This window comes from Colossoma macropomum, unplaced genomic scaffold, assembly GCF_904425465.1.
Source record: "Colossoma macropomum unplaced genomic scaffold, Colossoma_macropomum, whole genome shotgun sequence".
NCBI classification, from domain to species: domain Eukaryota; kingdom Metazoa; phylum Chordata; class Actinopteri; order Characiformes; family Serrasalmidae; genus Colossoma; species Colossoma macropomum.
Window position 1 is genome coordinate 16872785 of NW_023494785.1, and position 12247 is coordinate 16885031.

Genomic DNA, 12247 nt, shown 5'->3' on the forward strand with positions numbered 1-12247 from the left:
AACCAGAACACAGCCCTTCAAATTTAAGGACCCCTTAAAATTTGAAAATGAATATGCATGCTGCTTCTAATTCCTCCACAAAACAGTTAAAAAATAGGGAAAAACTAGAAAAGCCTTCACACTGTATGTGTTTTTCATGGAGCATGGTACTTTTTTGGTAATTTTCCATGAGAGAGATGCGTCAGTAGCCTACGTCATGAGTATTGCTGACTAATCAGATCAATAGTTAGGCGGACCTTTACTGACAGCTGTAATGGGGGAGGGATTAGTAGTTGCAGTACTTCATGGGCCGAAATCACAACAAACTAAAAACAGCTTTTTTGAAGTCTTGCTAGCAGCACCATGTTTGCTAGTTAACAGTCATAGTTAAAATTTCAGCTTGTCCATGTCAAAACCATAGCTTACAAGCACATCTAACAGTAACAACACAGTTGTTGCTTAGCAACAAGGAGACACGTAGCCAAAAGCAACATTCAAAAAAAATGGCAAAACTAGTTAAGCAGACACGACAAAAACCCTTAAATGAAGGGGGTAAAAACCTCTAAAGCAGAGATGACAAAACCCTTGCAAATTGGCCAAAGCACAAATAAAAAATCTGCATGTTAACAGGTATATATGGCACATTTTTTGTCTAGTGGTCTATTTTTGGAAGCCTCTCTCTCAAATGGCACTTGTCTTCGTACCATAGTGATGCTAATGCTGGGTAAATACATTATTCAGATGGGGCACGCAACACAGAAATATGAATGAGAACAGTGGCCTCCTGTCTCTGGGAAGCTTCAGGAGTATGAATAGACCCTGCTCTGTAGTCCTCCTCCCGTCGCTACAAGTCTCTTCATAAGGAAAGGTAACCACGTAGCCCGTTAAGCAGTTGCCATGGAAATCTATTCTGAAGATTTCATGGCTCTTCCGGAGTCTTTTCGAACAAGACGGGTAAGGGAGAGAGCACCTCAGTGTGTGACTCATGGACAGAAAAAGGAGAGTGAGAGAGTGTAAAGGGGGAGTAACACATCAAGGGTCAGCGTTATGCAAGCTTTTACCACATGCTAAAATGAACTGCACATTTAGTTTCAGTATCACAGTCAAAAGACTGGGGAATGGCAAACGCCTCAACCAATCACTGGCTCCATTACTCTTTCGGCACCAGCAAAAATGTTTGATTCTAATGTTTGATTCTAAATGTTTGACTCTGTGAGCTGCTAGTAGCTTCAGTTTCCTAAAAGCATCACAGGGTGAAGATCAACTAAACTGGGTGCTCAAAAGATACTTGATCCATACCTTTTTACAGTGCTGTGCTGTAATACATTTGGGAAGCTTATCCTTGTTTGGTAGCTAACAGCAAATGTACCATTGATGAAATTGGTCTGTACAGATAAAACATTTTCAAAAGAAGCATAAACAAACAAATAGGTAAACAAATGCAACTGACAGAGAACTGAATTATATGTTCAAGCAAACCACTGTTCCATGTCATACCCTACAGACTTTTTTAATATATCTTGGGGCAATGGTATATGCTACTGAAGCATTGCTTACAGACCTTAAGATCAAGATTTTACAGTTTTGGCTGAGTCCTTCAAGCTTCAGCCTCATCTTCCCAATGTACAAAATGTACCACGTAAATAAATTATGATGATCATTACAATTGTAGGAGTGATCATAGGTTTTATGATTATGATTATTACTACTGCTACACTAGTTTAAAACTAAAAGGTGTCATGTGCATAGATCTGTGTTAAATATAAAGCATTAACCCTCCTGTGTCAGTCCAGCCTCTGTTAAACCTGCAAGAGACTGGTGTTTAATTAGCTCAAAGTCTGCAACGCTGTCTTTGTCTACAATAATGAATCTCTCTGACCTTTTGCCATGTTGCTATGGAAACAGACACTCTGCGCCACATTCGTTAGCACAGAGAAAACAATAAATCGATGAGAGATTACAAGCTTGCCTCTCGGCAGGCTGAATACTGCAATACTGAATACTGGATCTGTGTCGTGAAGAAAGATGTGGCTAATAAGGACTAATGCTGTTCCAAAGAGTAATTTCTGACTTTCATGCCACAAACAGCACAGCAAAACCATCAGTTTTCACGCTCAGATTAATGCAATTACAGTTACCTGCACTAAAGCAACAAGCTATTGTACATCACCCTACCAGAGGAGCAGTGCGTCTCTTTCTCCATTAAATGTTATAATGCATTCATCAATCCAGCAAAAAATAAATAAAAAAACACTCAATGGCAATACAGTGCTTTCTCCAGAATAGCCAGTTTGACATCCTGCTTCTCAACATTTTCCATGCCGAAGGCAAGCTATCAATCTGTTGACAGTGCATGATAATCAGAAAAAGGGTTTTTTTCTCTTTCAGAGTGACTTAAACCAAGCATAAGCATCCTCCTTTTTCACATAAACAAATAAATATGATTAATCCAAATCAGAATCATGTTTATTTACCATATACATTAGCAAGTATTAGGAATTTAACATGCAACATTCAACACAATTTACATTTATATATACACACACTGCCCTTTTAATAAACACATTATTACAATATGCACAGCTTAGTCTTATGCGTGTGTGCAAAAGTAAGAATAAAGGCAAGAGCACACCGACCAAACAAACACCAACGTGTTGGATTACTGTGGGACTAGACTCTAGAATATTCTCTCTATTCACTCGTTCAATTAACTTGTCGGTCCAATGTAAGTATACTATAAAGCAATAGTGCATAAGCAGTTCATGTTCCTATGGTCAATGTAATCATAAACCTAACCACATAATAACATGTCATAAAGTATAGCATTCACATGGCTCATTATCAAAAAAACTATTTCATTATATCTTGGTCACACTGTGAATGTGCATGCAAAGGTGGTCACTGACAGGGGAGAACAGGCTCTAGGGCAGTTCCCTTCATCTGCTCTGCTCTTCCAGCATCTACTTATGTCCTTACAGAGCTGTGGGGAATTGGAGATTATTAAATAACTTGTTTTCCCCCAACACATCCGGCCCTGGCTGCGGCATCATATGGTTCATTAGTCAAATTACAGACTAACAGATTTGTTTTATCCATGGCAAGCCTTTATGAACCAGCAGTTATAAGTCCCAGCATGCACTGGGTTTTATGAAGGCAGATGAGAAGGTTTCTTGGTAACTCTCTGGGCTTCATAACTTATTTGAGACTGTGCTGCAAGGCAGGGAGTTCACACTGGGCAAAAGCCAGTTAATTAGCTAAGATAAACAGTTGTGGAACAGTCAGACTTCTCAGAGAAGACTATACTATTCTAGAATGCCAAGTTGAAAATGTTATGTAGCCTAGTGATAAACAATAAATCTGTCATTTATTGACAAACAAGCTTGTTGATATATGTACAGATTTCACTGATGGAATCAATGCACTTAGGCTGACATAAATATATGATGAACAAGTTGCCTTTCTTAGATTTTGTAACCTATGGGATTTATTTGTACTCCTGAAAGAAAAACATTATAATAAACATTATTTCAGTTTCATTGTATCTTTGTCATTGTAATTTTGTATCTTCATACAGATTTTAAATTACTAAATGTTTATTATTTACATTTATATCATGTACATGTTATTTACACCAGCAGTTTTAGTCTCTAAAACAGCCTGAAATGCTGGAAGAAATTAGCATACATATTTTCTTAAATGGATCATTTAAAAGCAACATCATTCTGTGCATTACTGTTGGGTGAGGTGTTGTGCACATGTGTGAAGTGTCTGAGAGCGTAACACAATACTCTCTGGAATTCTATGAACACTCACTTAAAGCACATTTTGTTATGGAAAAGACACTTCACTCCTTTCAAAACCACTTAAGCTTAAGGCCAGAGTGGTTCAGTGATATACTGTGAGCCTCATAAATTTGTGTAAGCTGCACAAGTGGAAGCTGCAGTAAAAAAAAACAGTAAAACATAGAAAGCAGTGGAAGATGTCCTGATTCAAAAAATAACAAGGGAAAAACTCACATCCCATGTTAACATTTAACTTAACTGTGGGCTATGCAATGGTCATTACTAGATTAATAATAGACCATATCATGAGGAATGTGGTGCTGAAAGAGGATACTAGTGGAAAGTCTTGGTCCCTTTTCTACATCATCATTGGCCACTATAGCAATGCATGACAGCAGCATGGCAACAGCACTTCAAAAACAGGCCCTTGATCTGAGTGATAATTAGTTAATGCTGAAAAAGATTAAACAGATTAAGCCTTTAGTGAATAGCTTCTAACAGAGAGGCCTAAAGCTGATAACACTCAACAGCTTCACTCTTCTCTCAGAAAAATATGCTGTGCTACTCCCTGGACCTCCATCATTACAGTGGACATGATAAGTAATGTAAGTCCACTCAAAACAGAATCACTGCCCATTTGCTACTCAACATTAGAGACTTCAACAAAGGATATTTTGTATGATTCCTAAAAATATTTGCAATCCACATACATCTAAATTGAGAACAACAAGTGACACTTTAAGAAATGGTGAAAGAGATTACTACCCATTTCATTTTTCAGCATTACAATCACTATGTTGCATTAACCAATGGCAAAATAGGTTACAGTTATGTGTACTCACAAACACATACAGCCGACGGACTGGTAAATATCTGCTACACCAGCGTACAGAATGAAAGTTTACAGGAAAATAAACTTTTTTTTCCTTGAAGTAGTTCATTCCATTTTCTTCAGGGCACCCTGACTTGCTCCAGCACACTCCGTTACACCACCTCATTTAAACCACAGCACAGCGTTATTCTGCATTTCCAATATTGCAGTTTATACATCAGCTGGGGGTGACATGACCCAGGAGAACAGTGACAGCCCATTGTGATAGCAACCCCATGCCTAGACAGTGTTATCCAGCCTTTCAAACTGTTCAGGCTTTCTTTTCATTCTTATTCCAGATATAAGAATGGATGGTGCTTGACAAAGAATAGCGCCAAATCACTGGCACTGAAGTCTCAAGAAAACGGAAAGCTCTGCTGCTGCTTTAATGGCATAACCCTATCTGATGCCTGAGGAAATTCCACGGAATAGGTGTTTTTGGAAAAAGCTGAGAGCATTGCTTTGATTCACACAGCTTTGCTTTAAAGAAAAAAAAAAAGAAAAAAAAAACAACAAAAAAAACACCTCAGGCATTTGCAGATTACACACATTAGTATATTTCATGCTAGATTTGTAATTCAAAATGAGTAGATGCATTATTGTTCTCATAGAAGAAACATGTTTTTACAGCCTGCATAGTGAACGCTTACTTATCACCTACCACAACATCACAGGCAGAAAAAAAAATAAATACAAATAAAAAAATAAAAAACAAACACTTCAAAACCCTTTTACAAAACGTGCCAGAAGGCAAGGCAGATCCTGTGCTGCAATGCATGCCTCATGGCTGTTAGATTAAAAACGTCAAGTTTATGAATGGAAGTCCATTGATTTTAGCAGCAGTGTGTTCATAGTAATTTGTTTTAAAAGACAAATAATAATTTGTCCCTGGTTTAAATGTGAACACAGTTCAACAGCACACAAAATGACCCTCACAAATAGGAGTTTGATAGCAGCTGGAGCTCAGCAGCAGACAGCAAATAGCAGGCAGCAAAAGCTCTTTAGCATTTCAACTGTTTTTCATTAACAGTAACAGGGCTGTAAGGAGGGCAGGAGTAACACATTAAAAAGTACCATACATGGACACCTGAAGCTATACTCTGATCACACCACTGAATTAGTCATTGAGTACATGCAATTCATTTTTCAGTGTCAGAAAAAATGCTGAAAATATGTATTTAACAGCAAATTATACAGAAGATTCAGCAACTAAATATAGTACCAATCCAAGCAATACTTAGTATGTTCACTTTTCGCCTTTATTAGAGCTTCCATTCTTTTCAGAAGACTTGCTTTCAGTTTTTTTAAAGAAATCTGCCGAGACATTTTTCCACGTCTCCAAAGTTCAGTCTCACAATTTGGTTGCATTTCCTGCTTCTCATGATCCACACTTCTGTCCCAAACCCCTCTGGGGCGGTCACTCCATTGTTCTTAGAACACCAGCAGCTTCTTTGTTTGATTTTGCTTTTTGTCTTTTCTCTTTTCTCAGTCACGGCTTATCTGTTTATTTGATAGTGACAGTTGTGGTGGTGTACCAGACCTCACATGATTGTTAGGAGTCCCATTTTCTGTGTATCTTTTCATTTTTTTCTCCAACTTCAGTTTTGGAATCTCCTGGTTTTTTTTTACTTATTTCCTTTGACTTTCCTTATGCAAGTGGATTATTTTATAGCTAACCTCCTCAGAAATATCTCCTAAAAAAGAATAACTTGTTCTAAACGGCCAATTAAACTGGAAATAAAAAATATATACAAAGATTGGTCTCTGACTTTTTCCACAGTATTGTACAATGAATTATGTTACATGTCTAAAGTGCTTTTCTCTCTCTGTTGGTTCTTCTCTTTCCCACACGCCCTCTCGCTCTGCTCCATTAAGGCATTACAAAAGAGAAGCAGCTGTGTCCGGCTTGCTGTCTGGTGGACATTCTGACACGCAGCCCTGAGGAGGCCGAGTGCGCAGCATGAACAAAAATAGGTTCTTAGTATGCCTAGCCTTGTCTCACATCTAAGACTGGACTTAAATCCTAAGCCCACGGCAGGGAGATGTAATCAGAAAAGATTTCAGATGTCTCTCTCTCACAAACACACACACTTTAATTTTATTAATTTATACACTGATTTTGAAATGTCTGCCACATAACTAAAAAACGTCTCTGTCCACATGACACTACTGCCATAATGACTTAGAATACCACAATGAGTAAGATGTTCACAATTAATTTTATAATACCACATCCTTCATTTTTATTCAGGCTTATCACAAAAACCCACTTTTTACAAGGTCTACAAACAGCACCACTGTTCTCAAGATCTCAGTCAATCTTGCACAGCTGGCAAACCCCACCATAGACTCTGCCAGACTCACAGTGAAGGATAGGCTTGAGACCCCATGATGAGACAGGCCTCACTGGCCCCTGACCTTCTCTAAGTGGGCCATTGAGAATGCAACAATGGGGACGCCCACACAGCTGTCACTGCAAACCATCACCGACAGTTCAGCATTGCCTCACCGCTCCACATAGAAGCCTGGTGCGAATGGTTTGGACACTGGAGAAATGATAAAAGCCTATGATTTAATCTTGGTCCTCCGCTGAAACTTCGAACCCCAGCTATGCAACAAACATTTACTTGAGCATAAATTTGAGATTGTGAACAGCACTGACAAATGAACACACTGAACTTTCCCTTGATGCCAAGCCACCAGCTGAATTCCTAGCTTGCCTCACAATTATTTGATTCAACAAATAGTGTACGAAGTTCTTCTACCTTCCATTTCAAAGTATAAACTTCAAGGGCTTGTTTCCACTTCTTGAGCCAGCATTGTACTAACTACACTGTAAATTACAGCCCAGAACTAACAAATGTCATGTATTAGCGTCATGCATTAACTTTCCTTGCAAGTTGCTTCTCTAAGCCACAAGATGGACTGTGTGATGAGACAGCCATGATAACTCTTTACTATGAAGTAAGGACTGCACTTACTCAGTCACTTATGTTTTTAAGAAGGAAGAGAAGAAAGAGCATCCATAACGCTGTGCAAGTCTACCAACGCTGCATATCCTTCTAAATCCAGGCAAATGGTGCAGTAATGCTACATCCAAACCTCACTCCAAAAAGAACGGAATACAAAATAAAATGTAGCTATTATTTCAGGTAGACTCCTGTTACTAAGACCTGGAAAGGGAAATTGGCTCCTGATACAGGTTCATACATTAGATTATATAAACTAAATTCCACTTGCTTTTCCGATCAATACAATGCTTGTAGGAACTAGCGGGTTCAAGCTGGCACCTAAACATATCTTCAAACAGTGAATACAACAGCCATGATGCAGCTTCCAGTCAGTGACAAGCTGTCTGTTACTTCAAAAATCATACAATCTTAATCTTTCATAATGCCATCCATTCAAAATCTCAGATGTATTTTCAACGTATTTGAGCTTGCACATTTTCCCTTTGAATAACTGCGTTTGAAATGCTGTCTCAGTTCTGGAAATCTTTACTATAAACATTGTGTACTGTTTATGGCCACGTTATTATTATTTCGGCACATGCAGTACGAGTGATCAAATTGAGACTCTGATTCTAAACAGAGGAAGCAGGACGCAAACTGATTATGGACCAATGGAAAGTAAGTAATCATTTGTACTTATGCTCTAAAAAGCCCCTTACAATGAAAAATATATTAACCCATCATGACCTGTTTGTGAACTGCAAATTTTAATGAGGTGCTGAAATACTGATCCTTTTGCTTCTCCTTTATGTTTTTACGTACAACGTATAAGAGAGATTTGAGGGAAGATAAATGGTTTCACTTAAGGGTCACTTTCACTTTTTGTTTAAGTGATTCTGCATCTGACTATCAATGCTTTAGCTCAAGTATACACACTTACACATTCTGGGGCTGTAATAACAGACATGGCTGATAACACACAATAGCAGTGGTTGCTGTGAGGCTAATCTCCTCCCACACGTGTGGGCCGTGTTGATGGAGCTGCCAGCACTGTCTCTTATCCTCACTGCCAACAAGCCTACAACGAATGTGTGTGTGTGTGTGCTCACATGTAGGCAATGTCAACAGGCCCTCAGAGAGTGTGTGTGCATACATGTGTTTGTGTGTGTGTGAATGGACACTGGCTACAGCCATTGCATTGCAAAGACCTGCTCACATCCCCACCTACACTCAAAGCAAAGGACCAGTGGAGGGGCTACATTCACCAAGAACCACAGAGTAAGGCTTTTGTAAGATTTTGCTACCTATTAATGATGCAGTTTATGAAACAGATAGCTTCAGCTCTAAAATCTGATTAGGTGAACAATATTCAAAGCTGTTGTGAAATCCTCAATGTATCATTGCATCAAAAGAGCCTGGTGTCAATAGGGCAAGTTATTAAAAAGTTGTGTTGCGTGTAGGGTTGTAACAACACAACATTTCATATTGTTGCATCGTGTCTAACGTGAGCTTTTGGCTAGTGTGTTTGAATGGAGCTAACCTATTAGCTTGTGACTAGAGCGTTACATTGGGACATCGGGATCTGTGCTAAAGAGCACAGCTTTGATTGCTGAATACACTGAAAATGGAAACATTAACATATTAACATAAGGTCAATTTTAGCCACTCCTTATGTTTGCTGCACCTGAAAAACTTACTGAACTGAGGCAGGACTGTAGTGTATTAAATTGAATTCTTAACTTCATGCATTGTTACACTCAGTTGCTTGGCAGTCATAACCTACCGTTATCAAACTGCTTGGTGAAATAATCTTTTCAATTCATAAATTCAATTATTTGAACACTGATGTCTGATGCAATTTCATTGCAGCGTTATGTTTGCTTTGCATCATGCCTAACAACTGTGGTAAAATCACTGTAGTGCATGCCCTCTTGCGGCTTACTGCTTTACCTAAGTACATTGGTGCACAGTAAAACAATGCTAGAAAATGCAGCTACACAAACATTGCTAGAAAACTGGAAAATAGAAGGAAAGCCATTCGGGAAAATAAATGCAAAGGTATTACTGCAGGCGCATCTGTGAAAAAAAAAGACACACACACACACCAACACCTCTGTTACAAGAACATGGCTTAAACAGATGAGGAGTGGGAGAAAGGAAAGAGGTGAAAGAGTGGGAGGAGAGATGAAATTGGAAGAGCTGAGGGAAAGTGAAAAGCTGGAAGATTTAAGCAGATTTCAAGCCAGCTTTATTTTCTCTCTGCATCTTTCTTTTGCATGATGTGCTTTCTTCGTGGTGCTTCATGATGCTTAACTACGATTGGTGGCCTTTTGGGAGTGACATGAAAATACCAGAAAGAGATACTGTATTATCAAACGTCGACACACATACTCATACAGTCACACAGACTCACGCTACAAGCTCTTGAAGCCTCAGCATCAACATTAGCAGACATACCAGCACAGCTCTCTGGGGGACGTAATGCCCTCATATCCTGTCTATACTTCAAACACATCAGTGTGGGGGTGGCCAAAGTGAGAAACAGGGAGTTAGAAAAAAAACGGATGGGGCTGAGAGGCTTGGAGGAGAAGAACAGAGAACATGTTGCTGTAATAGATTAGCATGGTGGTTGGGAGCCAATCAGTGAATGTGTGAAAGAAGAATGTGTATGTGTGAGACTGAGACATATAGATAGATATTTAAAGAGAAAGCTGATCCATTTCCCTTCTACTGCTGAGTCTAAAAAAAAAAAAACAGCATGCAAGACAAAGAGATGCAAAGCGCTATGTACAAAAGCACCTGTTGCAATTAATCATGAAAACCTCAGACATCACCACAGAAGAGGAAAATACATACCTCTTCTTTCTTAGGCAAAACAACCCCTTAACAGTCCATAACCTGGTAGTTTCCTCACTGAGTCTCAAACAATGGCAGTAACAGGCAGTAAAACAAAACCAGTAAGAATGAGCAGGCAACAAGCATCTGAGACCAGCCTTGTCAACTCAATAACTCCAAGATTCTTCGAAGCCCAATGCAGCCAAACGAAAAACCAAACTCAGACAGAGGTCCTCCCCTTTTGACGTCAGCATCAAGTCACATGATCACATGAAAAGCAGAAGTGAGCCTTCGTTGCTCTGGCAACAGGCACACGACTGTGCAGTGATTTCAATAGGTCATCTATCAGAGGCTGTGCTGAAAAAGACTCAGAGAGGGAGAGAAAGATTACAAGAGAGAGAGCAAGAAATAGAGAAAAAGAAAGATGGGGGGTGTGATATTGACTAACCTTGTAAAATAATGACTGGTCATTGTAGCACTCTAAATTGAGTCATTTTTTAATCTATGACTACATCAGTCACCCCACTTTGGGAGGTGCTCAAGGGCACACCAAAGCAGGCAAGACGTAATAAGCATCTGACCTCTTGCATTAATGTATTAACTGTATAAATACATATAAATACAGTATGAAGGCAATCAGAGCCACTTCTTTCAAAATGTGTTGTCTTTAGGACCCAGGACCAGATTAGTCATGACAACTAGAACAAAATAGAAAGAAAAATTCACCTTAACTTTATAACCTGAATTATCAGTCATAAGTCAAGAAACAAAAACAAAAAGAAGCTGCCTCAAAATTAAGACTCAAACTGAAAAACAAGAATAAGAACAAACTAAACAATAAAATAACAGACACCCATCTGCACTTTTTGCCTTTTTGAAGTTTTCCCACCAGTGGTTACTTGTTAAACTTCATTATTCCTATATTTGCTTATCATGCTACAAGTTTTTGTTTTTGTCCCTTTCAGAAAATATTCTGTGCTAATCACAGGCATATGCTATGACTGCTGGTGCTGATGCACAACAGGCCTTACAGAGGTCAGCTATGTTCTTTGGATTCCATCACAATGGTCTGGAGGCCCTTCTGGCTTTCAGGGTCACCATTTCTGGGTTAACCATCCTTGTGGCCCTTAGAGCATGGAAAACCTCGCTTCTATATAAGGGGCCTGATTTGAATACCATCTGGTGGCCTGCTGAATAGAAAGGACAAGGGAACCAGAGAAAGGAGGGGTGCCGATGGAGGAAGGGCAGAAATAAGTTCTAAGTGGCACGGACAGCGGCGGGTAAACCCCAAAGAGCCTCAAAGAAATAGAGCTGGGGGGGCGGAGGTTGAAAAAAAATGGCGGATGTTTGTTTAAGTCCATACAAGAACAAATTAGTCAAAGACCACAAGGGAAAAGGGACTCTGGAGTGCTTGGGTAGAGCACATTAAATAAAATCTAGAAGACTCAACTGCAGGATGGTGAGTGTGAATTATTTACACTGACAGGATAGTGTAAGGATTAAAATGGATACGCCACAGAGAGCACAGAGAATTCCTTAGCTGGTACAAATTAAAAGTGTATGGACCTTAATAAGCAAAGGTCAAAAGCAATCTGGTCTCCCAGGATCTTTCTGTTAGCACAACGAAGAAGACACAGAGTCAGATAGTCAAAATATTATTTCTGCTTAGAAATAATTGGATAAACACAATGTACACCTATAAACCAATAAACTAAAACACTAAGGCCATGTTGTCCAATAAACTAGCAAAAAATTACATCTTTTTACCAACCTTTAAAACTTAAATGGGAAAACCCTCAGTTGTGTATAAACTCCTACAGTGCTATATA

At 39.0% G+C, this 12247-nt stretch overlaps 1 protein-coding gene across 5 annotated transcripts in view; it reads right to left on the reverse strand.

Moving 5' to 3' along the window:
* The window catches only part of ncalda (neurocalcin delta a), a 45396-nt gene that overhangs the window by 12536 nt on the left and 20613 nt on the right, over positions 1–12247 (reverse strand). Inside the window, exon 1 of one of the 5 annotated variants that reach the window (XM_036585130.1) lies at positions 10440–10677. The exons of the other annotated variants lie outside the window; for them this stretch is intronic. The gene's annotated coding sequence lies outside the window, so the exon portion shown is untranslated. Of the gene's footprint in view, positions 1–10439; positions 10678–12247 lie in introns of those variants that run through there. 5 annotated transcript variants of the gene reach the window in all.